This window comes from Manis javanica, chromosome 1 (genome assembly GCF_040802235.1).
Source record: "Manis javanica isolate MJ-LG chromosome 1, MJ_LKY, whole genome shotgun sequence".
In the NCBI taxonomy this organism is placed as follows: domain Eukaryota; kingdom Metazoa; phylum Chordata; class Mammalia; order Pholidota; family Manidae; genus Manis; species Manis javanica.
The window spans coordinates 39,707,273-39,733,090 of record NC_133156.1 but is presented as its reverse complement, the minus strand read 5'-3'; positions in this window follow the sequence as shown (position 1 = coordinate 39,733,090).

The window sequence follows — 25,818 nt, the reverse complement described above, 5'->3', positions numbered from 1 at the left end:
TCTTTTCTCTAGGTCTATGCAGTCTAGCACAGCCTTCTTTCCTGTTGCTCTTTCAAGATTAGTTGTATTAATTATATTTTCATATTATATATGGTTTTAGGAGGAGGTCTGTCTCACCTCTCACACTGTCATCTTAATTCTACTCTCCTGAAGTATTTTTTATTCAGTATTTTCTCCCTTATTAGTTTTCTAATTATATATCCTTATCCTTTATTTTTAGTAATTATCCTAGAGATATCAATATGCAATCTGGACTCAAATAGTCTATGTGAGTTACTAATTTTACCACTTCCTGAATAACAAAAGGAACTCATTAGTTTCACAACTTTTTTTTTACTCTTCTACCCTCTGTATTACTGGTGGTGTATCTTTTTATTCCATGATGCTACAAACTCCACAATACAATTTTCTTGTGACGTTAATTTTTAATTAAATTTTAATCAACTAATATTTATTTTCACCCATCTATTAACCCTTTCTTGTGTTCTTTATTTCTTTCTTCTTCCATTAGGAATCATCTTCCTTCATCCTGAAGAATTTCCAACAGTATTTCCTGAAATGTCTATTTGCTTGCAATGAATCCTCTCAAACTTTGTCTAAAAAGGTCTTTGTCATTCACTACTGAAGAATATTTTTACCAGGTATAGAATAGCAGATTGGCAGATTTCCTTTCTCTCACCATTTTAATTACATAATTCCACTGTCATCTGCCTCCAATAATTTATTATTAAAAGTTTGTTATTAGTGTTATTGTTTCTTTTTTGAAGATAATTTGTCTTCTTCTGGTTGTTTAAAGATATTTTTCTCCGTCTTTGAACTTTAGCAGCTTAAATATTATGTGCCTATATAGTTTGCTTTGCTTTCATCTTACTTCAGGTTCACTGAGCTTCTTGAACTGTGCATTAATAGTTCTTATGGATTTTGGAAATTCTTGACCATTATCTATTCAAATATTTGCTTCTTCCTCATTTTTTCTCTCCTTCTGGACCTCTAACTACATGCACTGTACATTTTGATTGTTTTCCATATGGCTTTTGTTCATTCCATACTTTTTTCTTTTAAGGCTTCAGTTTGGATATTGTTCACTGATTTGTATTTGAGTTTATTAATTATGTCCCCTGCTCTGTCCAGACTCCTGTTTGAGTATAGTAGCTCACCCTCATCAGTGGTTTTGCTTTCTGTGGTTTCATTTACCCATGGTTAACTTCAGTCTGGAAGCAAGTGATTCTCTTTCTGACATACTGTCAGAAGAAGGTCAGTAGCAGCCTAACACTACATTGCAATGCCTATATTGTTCATCTAACTTCATCTCATCACATAGGCATTTGTCATCTCACATCATCTCAAGAAGGGTGACTACAGTACAGCAAGATATTTTGAGAGAGCCCACATTCATATAACTTTTATTAGAGGATATTGTTATATGATTATTCTATTTTATTACTTGTTACTGCTGTTAATCTCTCACCATGCCTAATTTATAAATTAAATTTTATCATAGCATGTATGTCCAGAAAAAACACACCATTTATAGGATTTGGTACTATTTGTAGTTTCAGGCATCCACTGGGGGTTTTGGAGCATATCTTTCAAGGATAAGAGGGGACTTCTGTATTGTGTTTTGCAGTTCTATGATGTCCATTGGATTATTTTTATATACTATCATATTGGGTTGAAATTATGAAATTTTCCATCTTTTCATCTATCTTGTCAATTTTTCTCTGTATTTTTCTTAGCATATTGATCAGTTATTTTAAACTCCTTATATGTAAACTCTACTATCTAGATTACTTGAAAAATCTATTTCTATTAGTTGTTTTTTTCCTGATTACTGCTCACATGTCCCTGCTTCTTTTGTATCTAGTAATATTTATTCTATGCTGAACATTGAGATAAAAGAACCGTAGGATTTCCATAGGATACTTTCTATCTACAGGAGTTCCCCTTTCCTCTGTTAGACAGAGACAGTGAGGAGCTGATTGTTATACTCCCATCAAGGATTAGTTGGGTCATGATTGGATTGCAGTTTTAGTGACATTTATTCCATCTTTGGTTTGTGAGGCATGGCTCTACCAGGCTTTTGATTGGGAACCTTGATGTCTCAATACCTTCAACTCGGAAAATGTAAGCTTTGCATGTTTTGACTTTGGTTATTTCACTCCACACCATTTGCAAGTTAAATATTTGGCAAATGTCTTGAGGAAGAGATTGGTTGTGTATTTTTTGTAGGTTTCTTCCTTCTAGTGGGACTTGTTCTGCTAAACTCCTGGGGGTGACCAATTCATTCTGATTTGCCTGGAACTCCCTTGGTTTTAAAACTTAAAGGTATATGTTCTGGGAACCCTGAGCCTCAGATAAACAATCGGTCATACTATGAGCACCCCAAGTATGTAGAGTTTTCAGTTGTCCTTTCTCACCCAGGCCCTCAATTTCCCACACCCTCCTAAAACACAGAAAGTTTACCTTATGTCTGGGATTCTTCCAATCTATTTTCCAATTTATCATGCCAGCTCTTGACTGCCAAACCTCTGCCGATTTATCTTTCCTCCATAAAAACCCTCAATTTAGTTTAACTCCTTTAAACCAATCCTAGAATTTGCAAATATCTCCAGGTAAGAAAACTGTCAGCACATGGTGTGGGGAGGATCATGGGGAAGACAGTGTAGCACAGAGAAGACAAGTAGTGACTCTGTGGCATCTTACTACACTGATGGACAGTGACTGCAATGGGGTTTGTTGGGGGGACTCAATAATATGGGTGAATATAGCAACCACATTGTTTTTCATGTGAAACCTTCATAAGAGTGTATATCAATATAATAGCTTAATTAAAAAATTGTAATAAAAATAAATAAATAAATAAATAAATAAGAAAACTGTCAGCAACCATTAGATGTCCTATAAAGGGATCTTTCTTCTCTGGAATTTTACTTTAGTTCCTCTTGCTTCCATAGCTCTCTTCTGTTTTTAAAAGTTTATTTTTGAAATTTATCCCTTTTCCTGTTTTTACAATGGGAGTTTTTGCCTGCTGCATCCTATTATAGCCAACTTTGAAGCAGGGGTCCATAGATTATGTCTCCTAATATGTAATTTGTGAGGTAGGTGCTGTTATTATCTCCACTTTATAAAGGGATTGTGGGGGGTTAATTGAGTTTCATAAGATCATATAACTTGTAAGAGTCTATCCAGGATCCAAACTAAGACTGTCAAGCTCCAGAGATTTTATTCTATAAACTATAATACTTTCCTTTTAAAAACTAGGAAACTGAGGTTTAGAAAACTTAATTGATTTTCCCAAGGCCTCAGGGAAAGTTTGAGACAGAGACAGGATTAAACCCCAGACCTTCATGATTATTGGTCTAGAATTCCTTTCAGCCACACAATAGGACACCCAGCATCATACATACATAAACTGATACTACTCTAGATATGTATTATACAAAGGAAAAATACATGCAATGAACTTCATTCACCATTAACTGCCATCCTGCACAGGGGGAACTTCACTTATTAATACTATGCACACAGTCTCGTGTTTTATCCAAGGGCTGTATCATATAAACATAACTTCAACAAAATTCTGTTAAAAATGTTATATTTTATTAAAAAAACAATAAACATTGTCTTCAAATATTCTGGCTGAAATGCTTTATTTTTTCCAAGTGAATTGCTTTTCCTCATAAAAAATCACAAGGAAGATGGAGCTCTTCCAAAGAGAAGTTACTAAGAATGCTGATTTGAAATTTTGGTAGAGAGGAACTAGGGGAAAATCTTGAGTTCTGTAACCTTTTCTTTCAATTAGGCTGGCCTGGTTCCTTCCTTGAGAGTCTCTTTCTCTCTTCAATAAAGGAAACACCAGCACAGTGACTGAGGAAACGACTCCCTTTTTGTGGAGGCAGAGCAAAACAATACCAAAATGATATCTGAATAAGAGCAGAAAATAATTACCTGCCTCCAAATAGCTCCCCTGCTGGCTTGTTCTGTTCTCTGAGGAGCCCACTATGAGGACTTCTCCTCTGGATTAAAGTTCTGTGTTAGTAAATTCCCTGTTAAACATTTCCTAGGATGCAGGATGGAAGTGGGCACATGAATAGGATTTCACTATGCAGCAGAGATTATGGTGGGGGGTTCAAGTGAGAAGATCCTGGCGAACCAAGGGACATCATTGTTAGCCAAGGTAATGCTGGGACTTTAAAGAGCAGGGAATGACTAATTCTCCCTCCACTCCCTCCCAGCATCTGTTGCCCTAGTATGAAACCCAAAGGAAAACTTGCTCCTCTGTGTGACTTAGAGCACACCACACGGCCCATCTAACCAGGAACTGCAAAAGTAACTCACATCAATTGTTTAGACTGACCACAATCATGCCCAAAGATGATTAAGGCTATCTAGTTAGGGATACAATTCACACTCACCATCTATTAATTTCTTCAACAAATACTTATGAAGTACCAACTACATGACAGGCATTGTTTTAGGAGGTGAGAATACAATGACAAAAATGACAGGCATGAGTGATTTCTAGAAGCTCCTATGCCCAAGAATGGTGGAGAATACATGTTGGCAAGAAGTATACACATAAACAAACAAATAAACCACACACATCTACTATACATCCAATTGTCACAGATTTTCTCTGAATTCTATGATACCCTCAGAGCATATCTAAAACCTCAGCAAAGAAGTGAACACCTATGGCTACTATCCGAATCGATGTATTAGTGGCTCTGTTTCTCCAAGGAAGCCCCAAGTATCTCAGCAACTGTATTCAGGCAGAGAAACCTTGCTGCCTATTCCCAGGTGTGTGCCCTTCCATCTCTAGTTCAACACGGTTCCTATGCAGTTCTCCTTAGCAAGTGAAAAAGAGAGAAGCAATAGGGAGGGTGGGGCAAGATGCAGGGTGCTGCAAGCAGTTGGACAGAAGAACAAGTAATACTTGACAAATCACTGGGCATTCAGAAGCCTCGGTGACCCCTTTAGAAACTTCACCAAAATTCTAAACTTCAGAGATGCAATTTACTGACTTCCTTTTGCGAGACATCTGTGAAGGTCAAGATGCTCTCCAAGCTCATAAGAGAAAAGATCCTTCCTTTCTGCTGGTCCCTAGCCTGGCACTGCTCATAAGAACTAACCAGCAGCCATCAAAGATCACTTCCAATATGTCCTTCTGTATCACCAGCCCCGCTGAGAGGTGATGAACTTCATTTTCTTCTGTTTTTGTGGCTTCTGAGTACGGATCTCCACTTGTGTAGAGCTAATGAGTTGTAAATATCAAGTCCTTGACTTTCTCAGATTTGTGGGACTAGTAGAAAAACGAAAAGGGCTCTCAGTAGTTTTCTGCTCCTTCCTCAATCTGACCTCTCCTTTGTGTTTCAAGTTCTATTGTTTGGAATATAGGGAAGGAGTAAAATACAATAGAGCACAATACAAGGTTCAAATGTCATACATCCACATTGGGGTGTAGCATGAAGTGGTTCCTTAGACGCATAATCAGCCTCAAACCACAGACAGAAGTCCCTTGCTCTTCCTTTGCTGCTTTAAATGATCACCCCAGAATTTTGTAAATTGACTTCATCTTCTCTAAGAATATATATAGTGTGACAGTTTATACTGTGGTCTCTAGCATCAAACTGTGTCAGTCCCAGCTGAAGTCCCAGCTTAACAGTTTACTAAGCGTGTGATCTTGAGGAAATCACTTCACCTTAGGATGTCTGTTCTTCGCCTCTAAAATGGAAACCAATAACAATGCTTATCTCATAAGGTTGCTTTAAGAGTTCAGTAGAAATAAAGTTTAAAGCTCTTAGCAGAGAGCCTAACAAACAGTAAACACCAAGGCACGTTTGCCTGCTGTATTTATATATGTACCTGTGCACACACATAGCTGTCTCCTCCAGGGGAGAAGCTTAAGAAGACCTTGATCAAGACCTTGAGTGATACACATACATATACATATGTATGTATATATGTATTATGTGTCTAATAATACATAGACACATCTATTTTTAAACTCAAGTACTTGACATCAACACCTAGTCATCATTGATGGAAGATGTCTGTGTGTTTACCCTGGCTCACTACTGTATACAAAACACGACAGACATGGCCTGGGACAAGTTAAACCACTGGCATTTGAATCAAGGAAAGCCAGCTGAACCAGGAAGCAGCAGGTCTATGAATTTTTCTTCTCCTGCTACCTCTCTGTGAGCCCATTTTGCCTGCTAGATTATCACTTATTCTATCTAATTTATCTAATTTGCCTCGACCATGAGCATTTATCTCTCCCTTCAAGAATATGTTGTGGTGACTCCTTTAATGACAGAATACACTCCTTTCTGCTAATACCCTCTCCATAGCTGGCCTGCTGATCACAGACTCCTGGCAACAACCTCCCATAAGGCTACAGGGCTCTGTGTCTGCCCAGTCCCTGAGAAATGGGCTCTTAGCTGTGCCTCAGCTCCACTCTCCACATCCCCTTTGCTTCCATCTTGGTGTTCTTCCCACAGTATCCCAGGCTCTTCCCCATGCACACATCCGTTATCAACTTCCTGTCTTTTCTCAGTAAACTTGTGGATCATTAAAAAACTAGCATTCCCTAAACCCACAAGCATGTCCATGTGAACACCCACATACCCATATACATACACAGAATTTTTCTTGACATGAGAAGACAACTAGGTACAGTGTATAGCAAGAATCACAAAATACATACTTTTTTTTCTCATTCCTTTCTGTGAGATTCACACATAGGTAAAGCCAAACCAGAAAGCAATAGCTTTAGCATTTCTTTTGATCACAGACCCCTTTAAGAATATTATGAAAGTTACGAAGCCTTGTCTTCAGGACTACAGAGGTATGCAGGAGACTTGGCGTGTAATCTCAGCAGAGAGAGGTACATTTGGGCCCATATGTCTATATATCCCCAGTTTAAGAATCCCTGCTGTGAAGAGATGCCTCGGGTGATATAGTAAGTAAATAAAAGAATGGTGCCATTTATTGAGTTCCTACTATATAATGCAATGTCTCTGATTTTCTCAATATCCTTGGAAGTTAAATATTACTGTTTTCATCTTGCAAATGAAGAAACTAGAGTTTAAAGAAATTAAACAATTTATCTAAAGTCATTCATCTGGTAAATAACAGAGCTGGGATTTGGTCTGAATGCATGGTTCTTCCCCCTAGTCCATTCTGCTCTGGTCTTTGGACCTCAGACAGGCTCCAGGTCGGTGCTATTGACCATCCAAACCCAGTTCTACTGAGTGGCATCACAGCGAGGTCCCTGAGCGGTAGAGTTGATTCAAATTATAAAAGCCTTAGTTTAATGTCAGGAGGATGCCTACAATTAGCTGCAGTTGGTTCCATACCAGCTCTGGTCATCAGCCCTGATGTGTCCCTGAGATCGGAGTTGCATGTTGCTTCCAGAGCATCCTAGACAATGCAATTCCCATGCGCTTAATCCCCCACGTGATTTGTGCAGGAACAGCCCCGCATCTTGGTTTGAGTTTTCCATAGACTTGTCTCAATAGAGCCGGAGGGCTTTGATGCAGTGCTACATTTTCAATGGCTATTGTCCTTTTTATAAAAAGCACACACAAGTGTAGCCTGACACACCTTTGAAGTTTTCATCATGTCAGTATTCTGACATGTAATGACCATAAGATTTTTTTCTAATTCTAACTATTTCTACTCCAGGAAGGAAATTCACACAGTGGGAAAATATGTTGCCCTTTGCTTTATTTCCTTTCCTTCTGGGGGATAGTTATTCATGTGTGTCTTGAATACAATAAGAAATAGCCCACATCACTATCACGATGTTCTCAGAAACATTATTTCAAGCTTTTATGCTCATAACTGATTTCCACTGTATTTCTCACGTGGCAGGAATAAACTATTAATAGGACTTCAACAATTTTTTTTTTCTACTAGACCCTGGAGAAGTCTCCTTTGCTGTGTGAGTGAAAGGTAGATTGGATCTTGACATGACACATCGATTTAGTTTCCAAAACAGTAACTTTACTAAATAAATCATTTCAGTGCTTGATTGTTATTTATACATGCAAATCTGGTTTTCATTTGTTGGACCGGACAGGAGGAAAGCTAATAATCTCATCAAAAGCTGAATATTTTCCATTTTGGAAATGGCACAAAGTTCATAATCAGATGACCTGAACTCTGCCATGGGCGGGTAAACCAAACGTCTCCCTAATATGTCCTACAGACACACAGCGCTGAAATGTGAGGGCTCCGGGGAGTTTGCAAACATGAGTCTCAACTTTGGCCAACGACTCTTTGGCCTTCCTCCTAGCATCATGATATCTGTTTCCAGTGGTGATATGCTGGGAAAAGGTGAGAACAAAAACAGATAGTTTGAAATCTTGGGCATTTAACTAGTAGCATGAGCTTTACAATAAATTAAAGGAATTGAATTTGTAAATTGGGTTCCTCTCATACTATCTGATTATACCTGGATGATGTTCCAACTTTACAAGCAGGGGTATATGGGCTCTGGGAAGATACTTCTATCACCAATAGTCTCCCGATTGGCATGGAAGTCCACCAGCAATTCCTTGTTTTAAGCACTGTCCTCTCATTTATAATTCTTTTAGTGAGCAAAGAACACAGTGAGTAGCACACACCTTTGACGGCGGGCTGGGGTCTCTGTTCTCTATATTCTTTCTGATCCTCCTTATTTTACTTCTGATGGGAAGGCCTTCTAACATAATAATGCATCATGGGTTGTGCTTTGAGGGAGCAAGAGAGAAGTTCATGAGTTTATGGGCTCTGAAGATCCAGAGCAAAGGGCGCTTGTTGGCTCAAAGAAGAAAGATGCTGATCTGAATAGTACTGCCTCTATGCAGAGGATACAGGGATGTGGCCGGGAGAGTGTAAGGAGGACAGAAGGAGGCAGGAGAGCAAAGGAAAGCACCAACAGGCTCATGAAGGGCAACCTGAGAACAGTAGGAAAGATACGTTTGTATCCCCAACTCGACTCCAAGCATATCTATAATCGGCTGTAATAATACTGTATTTTTCCTACTGATGGACCTTCCAGTCATTACAGGGTATGACAGCAGCATTACTTACTGCATTCTGTGGCTTTTCTCCCCTGACAGCTCTTAACTTCACAGGCTGAAGTTCAGAAAAGACAAAACAATGAAGAAGGGGCCCTCAGGTGGGATGTGAAGGAAAACATTTCTTGTCTAAATCCAAGGGCTGGCCTTACTTGGAAATCTGAGCAAAGATCCTTCTTTTGCAGAAGAGGAATGTTTTTCTCTCCTCCTGGAGAAGTACTTGGTTGACTGATTCCAAGCTTTGGGGGCAACTTTCCACTTTTAGAAAACCCATCAGATATCACACTGTGTGACTGCAACTCCCAGGTGTTCACAAAGTTTCTAGATTCTTGAGGAGATGGTTACATGGCCCCAACATGCAGAGCTTTTGTTTTTTATAGGCCACTGAAGAAAGCAGGACAAATTTTGTGTCAAGACCAAAGACAGAAGATGCTTGGGGACCCTCTTCGGCAGGAAGATCTGGGACTTCAGAGCAGTGTCCTCTCATCTCCCTTTCATTTGTGTGGTCTTTTCCTGCTTGATTTTGTATTGCTACTTTCAGTTTAATTTGTTCCAGTTCTAAGAGGATTATGCTTTAAGTACCATCCGTGTGATGATTAATGTGTACTAATTGTCTTACCTTTGAATCAGGACTCTTTGGAACTGTCTAGGCAAAAATCTCCCTTTTGTAGGAGGCAGAGCTGATGAGCAGGAGTCCCAGGGGGACCTCTGCTCTGCTTCGGGTTGATGTAAGGAGAGAGATTAAAGAAAGTGTGGAAAGTAGCTTTCTTTTTGATTGTGCCCCAATGGAAATCATGTTGTCCCACACATTGTATTAACTATTCTGGTGGCTTAAAAAATAGAATCACTCTGAGCAGATAAAGAGGCCCTAGTGAGAACCTTTACTGCTGTGGGGCTTGCTTTTGTCATATTATAGGAAGCAAAGCTGTGATTTGTCACTGATGTTCATCTTTGGTGCCCAGCTCAACCAAGAGACTGGTGGCCTAATGAGCAAGGTAAATCAAATCACCTCTGTCCACTGATTTTCAGGTGGCTGCAGACCATGGAAACAGGAGAAGGAAAACACAGGAGGGATGATAACAGGGGAAGAATAACACAGCCTGAGATGTTCCTTGCTAGGGATAAGCCAGAGATCTCTTGTTTTCAAGGTTTTGTCCAACCCTTATGACCCTGTAGACATTAATCTAGTAGCAAATAGCCTTCTGAATTTTTAGAAAGTATATTTAAATTCACTTCAAAGATCTATAAATTTTATTCCACCAAATGTCCTAAAATTGCCCCACTGTCCACATGGACTGCTACCATTGAAGATAAGGAACAAAAGGTAGAGGGAAAGGAGAAAAGGAGAAAGAAAGGGAGAAAGGCAAAGAGAAGCAATTTTGCAATTTTGAACAGCATGATTACAGTTTTAGTTGTCTCTCCGGCAGGTTGAATGCCATATTCTAGCCAGTTGCTTCTGAAGCTGGCTACATGTCAGGACCACCCGGGGAACTCTGTGAAAAGTAAAGCTCTCTGGGCCCCAAACCTATATCCCAATTCCTACCTACCCTGACCTCCCTCTTAGGCATAGTGAGGGTCCAGGAATTTTTAATTTATTTTTATTTTTTAAAGGGCCCTAGGTAATTTCTAACAGTCAGTCCAGAGGTGGATGACCAGTGGAGAGGTTGAGGTATCTTTGAATACGTTCAGCTAAATGGGTAGATTCTAAAACATGCTGCCATGTGCCTGTGTTAGACAAGATAGCAGATCTACAAGCAGCAGAATTAAAGGTTTTTAAGGCCTTCCTACATGCCCCTCTTCACAATCAAGAAAAAACATTTTTAAAAATTTCCCATGGAAATCCTCAGTTGTGGAAGAAAAGAATATCTAAGATGCATCTGAAGTTCTCTTTAATTCAGATATTTTAATTGTGAAAAAAACTGTCATTTGTAAGACAAAACTAGAGGCAATGTTTTTTGATTTGCTAGGAAACCTAGGGACCAGAAATTGGGTGACCAAATTGTCCCAGTTTTCCTGGAACTTCTCCTGGTTTAAAATTGAAAACTGGGACTATCCTGATTTTAAAACTAGAAATTCTTCATCCTGGGAAGTCCCTCAATCCCAGGATCAGGACAGTTGTTCATCCTACATGAGACTGTCTTGATCCACATAATCAAAAATGGATCACTTCTGTGACACAACCAGTCAACTCACAATTGTCTGTGTTGACCTTTTGCCTGAGCTGGCTGGCTGTTGTTCTGGTGCTGCTGAGTGATCAGTATGGAGCAAGTGGTCAAACACCTTAAGAAAAACTCAGGGAAGAGCGTCAGAAGCCCCAGACCAAGTTGAAGCCATCTTTGCCTCTCCTCTTCCTTCCTGCTTTGCACACTGTTGTGCGAGAATGCAATGATGATTATGGCCATCATCTTGAACCAAGAGGAGAGACAATTCCTGAGGATCACAAAACCAGAGGTGGGAAAATTCTGGGTCCTTAGTACATGGTTAAGCAGTTGGCTCTGTGTATCTCTGGATTTATTGCTAGGTGAGATACTAAATATCCTAGTCTCTAAAGGATGGCTATTCAAAATGTCAATCACAGAATACTGCCATTCCATGGACTATTTGTTACTAGTCCACATTAAGAATAGAAACTGAGAGTATAAACTTTCACAACAGTTTGAAAGAATAACTTGCACTATTGCATCTAGTGACACATTTTTGAACATATGTGTCTTTTTATTTAATTTTTGGTTAATTCATTTGATTGCATTTTACAAAAATACCAATCCCTTCTACACCAGAAACTGGAGGAAAAATCAACTGGTTATTGTTGCGGATCGTTTGAGAAGCATCCCTTGAAGCCAAGTTTCAGCAAATTGTGAGCTGAGGGCCAAATCCAGTCCAATGCCTGTTTGTCTAAATAAAGTTTTACGGGAACACAGCCACGCCTTTTGTTTGCATATCATCTATGGATGCATTTTTCCTGCAATGGCAGAGTTAGTTTTCTTGACAGAGGCACTGCGGCCTATAGAATTTACAATATTTACTATCTTTATAGAAAGACTTCGCAGATCCTTGTTTTAACCATTCTGTTGCATATACTCCTCATTTCAGTTGAAGTAATTCTAATATATAGTTAATTTCTCTAGGTCTCTGTGTGCTTATCCACAAAAAGGGATCAAAATCACACTGGTCTGCTGAGTGTATGAGATGAGATGATACACATGAGGTTCTAGGGAAAGTGTGTGCCTTATGATAAACACGTAACATGCAGAAGTTCTCCCCTCCCGTTTCCTTGCCACCACTCTTTGCTTAAGCAGCTACTGCATCAAAGGTCAAGAGTTTCTGTTTACAAAACATGGGATGTAGTAGTTGGTCGATATTTCATTATTGCTCTGCATTGTCAGTTGGGAAAACTTCATCATCAGCTAGGAAGTTTGACCCAGTGGTTGAGAATAATATATGGATAGTAACCAAAGACTAGATTTTAGGGATAAACTGTAAGTCTTTGTAATATTGCTGGGTTCAAGGTTCTGAGGACCTGACATAATAAAAAACCTTCTAAGCAAAGAGCAAGTAGGTTGAGAGCTCCATTTTTACTTTTTAATATTTAATGGAAGATGATTCCCTGTGTTCCCATGTGCTGTATTTCAAGGCTGCACATTCTTGAACTCTCACTGGTAACAGGAAACTAATGTGATTTTTTTTTCTTTTTAGGAAAGCTAACAATGATTTCAGAAGTGTGTGTTTGTTATCAGATTTAGGGCACTTGTCACATTTTGGCCTGAAGGCAAGCCAAGGGAGGGTTTGAAAAAATATCCAAGAAACGTCTTCATTGCTCTTTCTTTCTTCTAATTAAAATGCAGTTTGTCTTACAGATTCCAGAGCATTTCGGATTTGTGGTTGCAAGCATGAGGTCATTTTTCCTGCCTATATGACCACAAGTGAATTTTTAAAGTCTTTAGTGTTTGGTAACAACAGACAAATAACTGTGGAAACCTGAGAGCTGAGCTCAAGTTCTTTCCAAAGTGTTCCCATTATTCCTCAGCATGGGGTAAAAACGAGTCCACCTCCCTGGGCTACTGCCAGGATCCCTGGACACCCTGCATCATGAGGCTAGAGCACTGCCCCCACCCTGAGGGGGATGGCCAACCAGGCAATGCAGAGGCAGAGAGCATGGCCCTGGGTCTCTTGGGTCTGAATGTGCCTTTGGTTCTGTCAACCTTCCCCGTGATATACAGCAAGTAAGTGACTTAACCTGTCTGAATTTCTTCCTCCTTACCTGTAAAAAGAGCAACTTCATACTGTGGTTGTGACAATCCAATAAGAACATAAATGAAAAATGCTTAGAACACTCCTTGAGATAAAGTAAACCGTAGCGAACATATTTGGCTCTACTTTATTTCTAGCTATTCATCCTTCTAGCAAAACTCAGCCCAAGAAACTCAAGGTAAATTGCTACCATCCCCCAAGTTCTGAGATGGTTCTGGTTTCACCAACTAATCATTCTAATTGGGTGCCAGTGATTGCATCAAAACAAGGATTTCTGAAAAACAGCCAATCAGTGCATGGGGACAGCACATAACCTGTGTTAGTTCAGTAAGAGTGGTTGGAAGAGGCATTTTTCCCTGTCTTGCTGGATGTTAGCAAGGAAGCACCTAATTTCAGCTACTGAGGGAAGCCCATCTGAGGGGAAAGCTGATCTACAGAGTAGGTCAGGATTAAGAAAATAATAGAGAAATAGAGCTGGAGCCCCGATGGCAGCACCCTGGAACCCCTCCTTTCCTTGGACTTCCTGTTATGTGAGAGATAGTGTACTCTGATCATTTGTACTGGTTTGAGCCAAGTTTTGCTTATGTGCAGTAAAATCTTCTAACTGATAAGAACTCAGTTATATTGGCTATTACCTCTCAGACTGTACATAGTAAATTACACCACTTTGTATCCCAAGAAACATGGGAAAGAGATTAGGGAATAATACCATTTTATTGCATCTATTTATTGAACAACTAGTTTAAGCTTGGCATCTTACATGCATACACTATCTCTTTGGATAATCCAATAGCTTAATGAAATTGTTATATTACTATTAGTAAACTGAGGCACCAAGAGATTAGGCAATTTCCCCAGGGCTTAACAGCTAATATTTAGAGGGGCCAAGATTCAAACCCAGGATCCATAATCTGTGCTCCTCCCGCAACACCTCTCCTCCTACCTCCTAATCTGCCCCCCTCAACAAGATTTTTGTTGCAAAATCACCCTGTTCACCCCAACTATTCCAAATCTGCATTAAGGATGTGGAGGGAGAAGCGGCAGGCTGTCCTTATCTCTGATAGCAGGCAAGCAACTAGTGCCTCAGAAGGCAGGGCTGATATAGGGGAGCTCTTGCTCTGAAAGAAAATAAACAAAACACATTAGATATGCATGAAATTATCTACCACTTCAGATAAACTAGGAGGTATATTCAAATTCCTCCAGAAGTCTCTACCAGAAAAGAAAAAAATTAAAAAGTAACCATGATTCATGACAGAGCCCCCTAATTAGCCTGTTGCCAACTGTGATGTTTGTTTTTGCACAGAGAGAGTAGCTGGGCAGAGAAAGTGACTGCTGAAACGTGAAAGCCACTCTCGGCTGAAGAGAAATCAGAACAGAAGCTGGAGAAAATCCTGACTGGTATCCTGACCGGGGCACTATGTGCCCCTGCCAGGGAAGCAACCATGTGGTCCCCCAGCTGTGCACACTCGAATTTACCTCTTCTCCTGGGTGGATAATTCTCAAACTTTAGCATGTACCAGAATCATCTGGAAAGCTTATGAAAACAGAGATTGCTGAGTCCCATCCCCAGATTTCTGGTACTGAAGGTGGGAGGTGGGGTCAGAAAATCAGCTTCTTTAACAAAGTTCCCAGATGATATGGCCACTACTGGTCTGGGGACTGCACTTTGAGAACTGCTAGCCTGGACTAGTCATATTGTGTTTACAGAATCTAATACCTGCTCAGCCTCCCTTCTGCAGTGAGCTTTAAGGACTGTAGAACTTCAGCTTCATTCCTGGTGGCCAAACGCCTACAAATTCCATGACTGAATCTTTCTCTTTATTCCCCTAATGCCCCGAGGTCTGAATGAAAAACAGCCTAATAGGGCATTTCCTCTGGGACCTGGATCTTCCTGGAGAACTCTCTCCAGTCCCAGAACAGGAATGGCGTCCTTGATTCCCAGTCCCTGATGCCGACAGCTTCACTCTGCTGATGCCAATAAAGGTGTAGCACCTATATTTAAAATGATAACATCATCACTGGCAATGGTAAGAGATTCTGCTTACTAAATGCTGGTCACAAGTGTTCCATAGCTGCTGTCAGGCTCCCCTCGACCTCTCTGATCAGTCACCCACCACCCTATCCACTCCAGACTCTATGACACCAACTTCTTGTCCACCCAATTCTATGGCAAGATCCTCCCTGAGATGGCTCTCTCTGGCTGATTAGCTTAGGCTGGAGGTCCACCTGGGTCAAGTTCTGGTCCAAATAAAGCACCTCTGAGATTTTTATCTATTTTAAAATGTGCCTAGTTTATCAACATGCCTACTTTATTTCCAAAAAGCAGAGTACACATTCACCGCTGTGGCAAGGGACTGGCCTGCCTCCCATCAATGAATTAAGCCTATACTCTTTTGGCTTACATTTATCTAGGAAATAACTTTGTTTCCCAAAGTGTGAGCCATGTGCACCAGTGGTTTGTGGTTGTTTTCATGTTGGCATGCTGACATGACGTTATTTACACTATACCATGCAGTGAGAAAGTTGTTTCTTTTTAATTATTTTTGAAACCAATCAGGGGAAAAGTCTGGGTTTGGAATTGACATATTTTTTTTTGTTCCATCTCTTGCTAATTTCTTTTTGTATATAACAGAGAGGAGGCCACAGGCCAAGAACTCCAGTACACTAGAGTGATTATCAAATAGGTAATAACACTGCATTGTTAACATTCTATTTATTTTTATGTATTAAAGCAGGTAATATTGACATTCCATTTAGAGTGGTGACTTAAAGTACCATCTATAAATAAATTTGTTTAAGAAAAAGAAGATTTTGTTTAAACAAGAATATTGTATTAACTGGGCTATGGGTGTTATGTGAGTGTAGCAAAAATCATTACAGTTGTATGACAGTGAATTTTATATGTCAACTTGACAGGGCCCAGACATTTGGCCAAACATCATTCTGGGTGGGTCTGTGAGGGTGCTTTTGATGAGATTAATATTTAAGTTGGTAGACTTAGTCAAGTAGATTTCTCTCCCTAATGTGGGTGGGCCTCATCTAATCAATTGACGGCTTGAATAGAACAAAAGGGCTGAGTAAGATGGAGCTCCTCCTGCCTGGCTGCTCCAGCTGGGATATTTGTGTTTGTCTGGCCTTCAGAATCAAACTGAATCATCAGCTCTTCCTGGGTCTTGAGCCTGCCAGCTTTCAGGCTGGAACTTAAATCACTGGCTGTCATTCAGACCTTCAGACTGAGACTGGAACTACTCATCAGCCCTCTTGCATCTCCAACTTGCCAACTACAGATCTTGAGACCCTTCAGCTCCCATATTCATATGAGCCAATTCCATATATATATATAATATTTTTGATATATTATATATATTATATATATATTATTATATTATATATATATAGTCTGTATATATATATATAGTCTACATAGACTATATATATATAGTCTATATATAGAATATATATTATATATATTATATATATATATAGTCTGTTTTTTGAATATATATATATTTTTGTTTTTTGGAGAATCCTGCCTAATCCATGCCACAAAGGACTGAAAGTTGGGAACACTGAAAACAAAAATGTGTTGTGCTTTGTTCCAACCCACCGTGAGTAGGACAGACCTCGTATTGTGTTACTGTTTTCCTTTTGCCAACAGTGGGAACAAACTGCAAGGAGGAATTATGCATCAGATGTATATTTTTTTGAGAGCCTAATTAGCAAAATTTACTTTTAAGAGGCATTGTCTTCTCTATTAGTTGGTGCTTCTGAAAACAAGATCTAGGTCCCCATTATCCATCCTCAACATGGCCCCTGCCTAACTCTCCCTCTCATTTCCCGCCACACTCCCTACACTCCCGCCACATTGGCTTCCCTCTCCTTCCTCACTCTATCTCATCCCTTCTGCCTCTAGGCCTTTGCACTCACTGATCTCTCTTTCGGGGATGCCCTTCTCCCCTCCCACGTTTTCCCTTTCTCCTTGATCGTCAGCCATTGATACAAATGTCTTACATGTTGCTTTTCTCAGGGAAGTCCTGCCTGATCTCCAGACCAGGGGAGCAGCCCCCACTTACGGCACCCACTCTCCTCTGAATCATTCTTCACAATTGCAATCAAATAACCATTTAGTGTTGATTTCTCTAATCAGGGAATTTGTGTCACAGCTTGTTTTAAATGAATTATTTTTGTAAATGACTGAATCATGACCCATCACAGAGTATTATACAGGTACCAGGGACCTGAAATATCTGTAGGCGATTAAATGAAGAGAACAGAACCATTCTCACTCTTAGGGATTGAAGTCAGGTACCTCTGGCTACTAACGATAACAAGTGGCCAAAATTATCTGTGCATCAAGTGAATCAAATGACTCAAGTATGCAAACCTGGTCCTCCAAATTTATTGCTTATAAAAACAAGAGACTTGGAACATTGGCTGAAGCCAGATGTTCTGTGGGCTGGAGCTTATTGTCCTAACATTGCAGATTCCCATAACTAGAACTGTGTGTATTTGAGATGCTGGGACATAAGATCCAACCCAGAAAATATTTTGAAATAATGTTGTTCAATTACCTGATTCTTGTTATGTTATTGAATAGAACACTTGCTTATATACACTGTTATAAAAACATTATGCCTGGTTTTTGAGTTCTGGAATGTCCAATTACAATAGCTTTTTTTCCCACATTTGTATTTTCTTTATTTTATTTAATTGTTTTAACATTTTCAGCAGATTTATTGTATCTGACAGTGAGCAACCTGAGCCTGTGGAAGAGCTAGTCATGCTATTTCCTGCTCCCCACCCACCATCACCCTAATATCACTCTGTCATGACTTTTAAAATTCCCACTAGCCTAGCCCCTGTTCCCTGGTAGTGTGGACGTCAGAAAGGCACTGGGCTGGAGGAAACTGCCCACTGGTGGACCCCAGCTCTCCATCGCTGAACTGACCTGAACTTTGGTCATTATCAAGCTGTCACTCCCACCTAAATTATTCCTTAATGTGTGGAATATACAAAATAGTCTCTAATTCTTAGAAGTTCCATCAAGAATAATAAGTGGATAGTCATTGAGTGTTCAGCTTTGAAAGCATGGGTCCATGGAACAGGATTACTCTGGTTCCATGTGTATGTATATGTTTCCTGCTCCATGTAGTACCTTGAAATCACTTGGGATTGAAACAATCTTGATAAATAAATTAAACTTTATGAATTATCTGCAGCTCCTCATATCCCATTGTGGACATCCTATTTAAGGTAAGAAATGCAGGGCTGAAGGTGCCCAGATCAAAGATGTAGGTGGTGGAAACGAAGTGGCAAAGAGTTCCACATACAATGGAGATGCACAGATCATCTGGAGTCCAGTACTGGAACCATGCCACATGGGTTCCTGAGCTCCAGGCACTCCTTCCCCGCGACTCACTTTGGTCACAGGCTTGGGACTTCTGTCTGAGGTGCAAATTACCATTTATTTATTGATCATTTCCTATGTGCCAAATAATAGGCCCAGTGCTTTATGGCCTCATTTCATTGGATTCCTCCCAATAACCCTATACGGTAGGTATTATTATTGTTTTCATTTTACAGATTTGGAAACTGAGACGCAAAAAGATAAAGTAGTAATTCTGGAATTGAAACCAAAATCTTTTTAACCTCAGAGTCAAGGCACTTCACCATTATGCTATATGGAACATTTAGCTATGTTCTCTTCTCATTTATGATACTAACTCTGAGGTTGGTCTGCTCCTCTATACAGTTAGGTGCAAAGCGATTTTCTTAGAAAACATTAAATGTGCACAGTTGTTCTGAGCAGAAAGTATGTTGACAGAGAAACTTAGAAGTGTCCTTTGGAGAAAGTATGTTGACAGAGAAACTTAGAAGTGTCCTTTGGAGAAAAAAAACCAACAGAATCATCAAATGCTGAATGGAAAAAGTTTGTATTAAAAGGCAAGGACATCTAGAGTTGCCTCTTTTCAAGGGAAAAGGAGTGCGGGCAGGAAGCTTTCTGCTGGGGGCTAATTGGCAGTCTCTCTGGAAGGATGCCAGAAGTGTCATTTTGTTTAGCCAGGGGTATTGATTTAAATATTAATGGAGATTTGAACTGGACCTTGAGCAGTTTACAAAAGTTCCTCTCTCTGGTCGGAAAGCCATGGACTTGGCATTCAAGGGAGTTTGGGATACACTTGGAGGGTGTATAGCAAACCCCGCTCTGCTAGCCTGTCACCATGGTGCTTCTCAACATTTTTTCTCTCTGCAGTCTTGCACGTGGAAGCATCATCCTGTTACAGAGAAGAGCATTTACAGCTGAAATTACCAAAGTGGCCCACGATGTTTATCAAGAAGGAAAAAAAAAATACCCTTGCTGTTTGTCACAGCTGTCTGAAGAACAGCTCTCCTGGCAATTGATCGGTCCTGAGCCATGCCTTTTTTTCCTTTCCTCTTAAAAATTAAATTCATGTAGGAATGCCTGTCATGACATGATTTCAGAAAAAAAAAAAATGATGCTTGGCAGGACAAAAGGTCAGAGCATTCCAGAACACTGAGATTTCCACATTGCTGCTTTTTGAGGTTACATTTCAAAGCTCCCACCACACGTGTTCCTTTCTCACAGCTAAGGTTTGTGGGTGAGATCAATGATCCTGAGGGAGGGTTTTCAGAGATGAATTCACACTAAACATGAATGGGGCTGGAAAAGGAAAAAGGAGGCTGATCCCACTGGCAGTAGCTAATTGTTGTGACTGATTCAGCTTTTGGAAGGTAGAACTCCATGAAGTGTGTGAACTGCAACATGGTTTCTGTTTAATTAGTGGCACCACGGGGAGAAGATGGGCTTATAATTGAGTAGTTTGCTGATTGGTCAACTTCAAACTGTAATCAGACATGCTGAGAAGTGGACATTAACCTGGAGCTTTGACTAGCAGGAAGTTGGCAACATTAGCATGGCTGATGTCAGTTCAGGTTGTTGTCTTTTCTCTAGATTCTTTCAGGAAGAGGACATCAAAAAATATATTTTCTAGACTTTCCTTCTGTCTCCCCTTCTATCTAGCTTTCTGTTCCAAATTTCCTTAGCGAATTCCGCTCAGGTACACCAGTGTAAGTCAGTTGATCAACACTCCTACTACTCAAACTTTTTCTCCAAGCTGTAATGCTAGGCATTTGTTGTTGGGTTCCCTCTTCTAAACCAATAACACAATCTTCACCATATAATCCTCTCTGTAAGTACACTGGAATCCTTATTTTGAGAAATTATCTTTCACTCTTTCTGGAATCTTGATGAGATTCTAAGTTAAGGGCTCTGCTCTCCCTTCCTTCCCCCTCATGCCTGCCCTACCAGGACAGAACTGAGTTCATGATCCAAATTAGACTATTTGGACTCTTTTCACAAGTCTTTAAATCTTAAGAAAGATTACAGGAAAGTAAAATAGTTGAAGTGAAATACTCCAGTAGCAAGCTATGATCAGAGTACTCATTCATTTTTTTTCCTGCTATCTAGATCTTTAAGCGATCTGATTTCCATCCTGTTTCCTACCCTGATTCTCAAGGCTTTCCCCAAATCCATGGGAACATCCACTCTCCTATGTTACATTCCTTTCTGCTTAAACTAAGCAAAGTGAAGTTTCTGTTTCCTGCAACTGAGTAACCCCAAATGAGAGGGTTTCTAAGAGAAAGCACCCTTATGCTCAGGGCTCATTCTCCACCTTCCTTTTCCTGTTCCCAGTAGGACGAGCTGCAAAAGGAAAGCAAATCATACTTGCGGTATATGAGAGGATAAATAAATAAATGAGGAAAAATGAAGCATTATTCCTAATGAGTCTGGGTTTCGAGCCTGCCCTGGCGTGAGTGCTTCATCCCAGATGTTCTCATGGGATGTACTTGGAAGCTGCATTCCCATGGGATTCTCACTGAAGTTGGGAACATGAGAGTGATTTGTCTGGCTCCTCTTCCTGCTCAGTTTCTATCGGGCCCTCACACTCACTTATGCCCTCAACCATTTGGGGTTGATGGCTGATACATGCATAAACGTCATACATCATCTAGTGCAGGAGGGAGAAATGCTACCTAACCCACAACCCAGCCGTGTTTTGGGCATGGTTTGTATTAACTTGTCTTAAAGAAGGCGAGCCTGGCATGCCTTCAGATGGCTGTGCTGTGCATGTGCATGTACTCTGTTACCACGCTACCCAGGGACAGCACGCCCTTGCTGCACTAGTTTCCTGCCCAGTGTGTCCTCAGAGACTTTGGTGAGGGAAAAACACCCCTCCTGGCCTTCTGGACACTGTTTTCTGACCTGTATGTACCAATCAGGCCTTGGTCCTCAATGCTAGTCTAGGGTTTAAAGTTCCAGCACCCAAATAAGCCACACTTCTCACCCTGTAGATTCCTGACTGTGTGCTCAGCATTCCAAGGTGTGAGCTGCAGCATTTCCCTAGCTTCTTACCAGTTATGAACATGAAAGTGTGAAAAGTATACATACAGAGGGAGTTCACCACCACTAGATAGGGGCCAGGGGAAGGAAACCCACAGAATCAGGTCAGTTTAAACTGGACCAGCTCAGTCAACACACTTTCATAAACCACATCAATTCAGGGCTTTCCTGGATTTGATTTTCTTTCGGCCCAATCCACTAAGGAGCTGCTCCCAAATTCTGTGGATTTTCTGCACAATTACAGATTATTGCCATGGCAACTACAGAGCCATGTGGCAACTTTGCTACCTCAGAGGCCAGGAACAGCCCCTGACATGCACCACACACCATCTCATAATGGGACCCTGTGCCATTGGCCTCACACTGTTTTGAGGCTAATCACTGCTTTTTCACAGATGTAGTTTTTCCCCCACTCACTCTATTTTCATGATCTTTTAAAACAGTTTGGATTTGTGCTAAAGCAGTTCCACATTTGTGTGTGTTTATTTGGTCATAAAAACAGTATTATTTGGGGGGTTGGCGGAAGGAAAAAGAGGGGTAAAACTTGATGAGTGGAGGCAGATGGGAAGCAATAGGCAAAGAAGAACTGACTTTGCTCGCAGATGGCTTCCTTGCCACCATGTCACTGAGTTGAAGCCCATGACAGTCCTGAGATTCTGGGTTGGCCACATATAAGGCCACCCTGGAAATGAATAAAACTTGCTTTCTTTCAAAGGAGTTCAACTCTTCTCTCCACTTTGCAGGCAGAATGAGAAATGGGGCCATTGATAATTAAGTTGTGATTGAGAAGGGGGACCAGGTAATATTTACTCTCTGGCAAAACAATCAATTTATTTTTCAGAAACTTGCGCACATTGCCAAACCCCAGGCTCCTTGTGCCAAACATTCCCCCCTTAATTTTTTAACCTCTGGGCATTTCAAAGAAAATTGAATCCACATGTTTTCAGATTCATTTACAAGTGCAGTTTGCTCAGGGCTGTTTGATGACCAGTATGCCCTTTGAGTGTTTTTATGAGCTTAAACTTATTTTCCCCCAAGTCACTTGCTTCTGAACCAGGAAGTGGCACTTGGAGTTGGAGGCAAAATTCAGAGAATCATTTTCTAAAGCTTTTACCATGTTCTCCTGTCTCTTTCTGGACCCTGGTAAAGCTAAGATAAGGTTTTCACAGAGTGCATAATAATAATCTAGGATAACTTACTGTGTTTTCAACTGAAAAGTAAATCTGATATGGCTATGATCTATTTCCTGGATCACATGGCTTCCCCATCTTTATTACTGATGACATTTGTATGGAAGCAGATGCTTTCTTTCCCAGGAACAGGGCTCCACCTGTGATGAAATTCCCTGATTGGAATACTGCTCCATAGGCGTTAGAGTTCAGATTCAGCCCTCCTCCAGACCAAATTGGAGAAAACATTCTTTGTTTATTTTAAGTGAATAATATCAGCAAAGTAGAAGGGGCCCCTTTTACTGTGGATCTTGGGATTTGGGAATGGTGTGGATGTTGTTTTCTAAGTCAGCCACTTCACCCAAAACAAAATTTTGACTTCTATGCAAGTCAGAGTATTATATGTATGAGTTCTAGATATTATGAAAAAATACATAATAACAAGGGAGAAGAGTAATTTGGAAAGACCCACAGAGTAGGGAAAATGTCTCTAAGTCTGGGATTTTTCTCAGGTAGCTCTCAAGTCTTCTTTGAGGATGTGTGGATGGCTTCCACCTACATTCCAAGACACTTCTATTAATGAGGATTTAATCTGAGGAGTTCTCTGGATAAATATTTGTGAGCAAATAACATTCTTCCAGGAAGCTCATTTAATATGGTGTCTATTTTTTCTTCCTTCTCTATTTCCCTTCTCCAGACTTATGATCCCAGAGAAAGTTGCATTAAATTCACATGCCCTATTTTTAACTTTCATCTGGACTTCCTTTTTTTTTTTCCTTTAAGCATGAGAATCAAGCAAGTAACGACCCTTTGTATTGTGTCCAATGGAAGGTCACAAGCTCAGGGAATTTTCTTAAATTCCCGGGAGAAGTTAGGCCATAAAAGTGCACGGCCTTCATACTATGCCACTTGGCTGTCAGCTCTGCTAAGTATTTTCACTCCCATTCTACAGACAAAAGCAACTAATGGACAAACACAGCAATTGTTTCAGTTTTTGTAGAGAATCTGCCTGTAATTCATAGCCTCGCTTCATCCTTGGCCCACCCAAATCACAAGGAGGAAGTGAATGGTAGAGACTGCTGGCTTTGCTGTGGCCAGAGTCTGCAGAAGAGAACATTGATGGATACAATATCAGATTACTCTTTAATAGTTTTTCAATTATTGCATCTTTTCCCCTCAAACATGTTCCTTAGAGTTTACTGAAGAGGAGAGGAGAAGGAGAGGAAAAGCAAGCTTGCTGTAGCTTACTCTGAGTTGTAGCAGAGGCCTCGAACACCAGTGTACACAGGGGAGGGCGGACACCTATCCTTTCTCACATGAACAGTTGACAGTTGCTGTTCGACTCAAGTTGATTTTGCCATCTGAGATGATAAGCCCAAAGTAGACAGATTTTTTTTTCTTTTTAATGAGAAGTCCTGGATTTATATTTTAGATGAAATCTCCTGATGTTAAAATATTGAAGCTGTCTTCAAAACTATAAAGCTGTATCGTGGACTGAAGATGCTGGATCTGTGGGGGGAGTCATGCCTCTTCTAGGAGCTAAATAAGCTCAGGGGAGCAGCCAAATGAGTGGAAATACAGGCAACACTGCTGATTTTTGACCATTTAAAAAACTCCTAGTCTCAGTGCCCAACTGTGATACAAGGCTGTAAGTCAGAGGAGACCGTGGTTATGATCGAGATGTGTGAAGAATGTGAAATGGATAGAGGGAAGGGACAGAATGTAACCAGCAACTTTTCTTATGACCTCCACCCTAACTTAGACAATTCATTCGTGTATTTATATTTACTGAGTGCTTTCCATGTATCAGCAATGTACTGGACATTAATTATGTGGTGGTGAACAAGTTAGTCATCACCACTTTCTTCTCAGAGCAATGTCTGTGGGCGACACAGACATCAAATAATCTCTCAAATGAATGTAAACTGTTTAGCATAAACCATCTTCCAAAGGAGAGGTGTGAGCTGTGATCATATATAATTAAAGGATTTGACCTGGTCAGGGTGGTGGAGAAAGGGAAGAATGTTGACTGTGATGGTCATAAGTGGGAGTTACCTAGGTCCGTGGAGGAGGAAACAAGCTGTCAGGAAGAAGGAACAGCCCTTGCAAAGACTGTGCGACAGAAGATAACAGGATGAACTCAAGATACTGGAAGGCTAGCGTGGCTGAAATGCAGAAAGCACGGAGGAGGCTGCAAAAGTGGGCAGGGCCTGTACCATGTAGGACCTGTAAGGTCCTGGTAAAAGTTGTGACTGATCCTAGATCCAGGCAAGAGCAATTGAGTGATTTTAAGCAGAGAAGTACAGGATCAGGTGTACATTTCGAAAAGATCATTTTGACTGCAGAGTAGAGGGATGTGTATAGACACAGAGACAAATCAGGAAGCAGTTATAGTGGTCCAGGAGAGACAATAGCACCTTAGATTAGAATGGTGAGTGGATTTAACAGAGAGAAATGAATGAATTCGAGAGTTAGTAAATATAAAAGAGAGGACTTAGTGGTGCATGTGATGATAATTTCATGTATCAACTTTGCTAGACTATAGAACTTCTTAACATAATCAAGTGCAGGTTGAATCAAGTGCAGCAAATCAGGTGTTGCTGTGAAGGGTAGAGGGGAATGCGAAAACTACATTTTGTAGATGTAGTTAACATCTATAATTGGTTCGCTTTAAGTAAAGGAGAGTACCCCAGATAATGTGGGTGGACATCATCAAATCAGTTGGAGGTCTTAAGAGGAAAAACTGAGATTTCCCAGAGAAAAAAATTCTGTTTTAAGCCTGTCCTTCTGCGTGAGCTCCCAGCCTACTGGACTGCCTTAAAGGTTTCAGACTGGCCAGCCTCACAATCATGTGAGCCAATTCCTGGTTCGATTTCTTTGGAAAACCCTGACTAATACAGTGCCT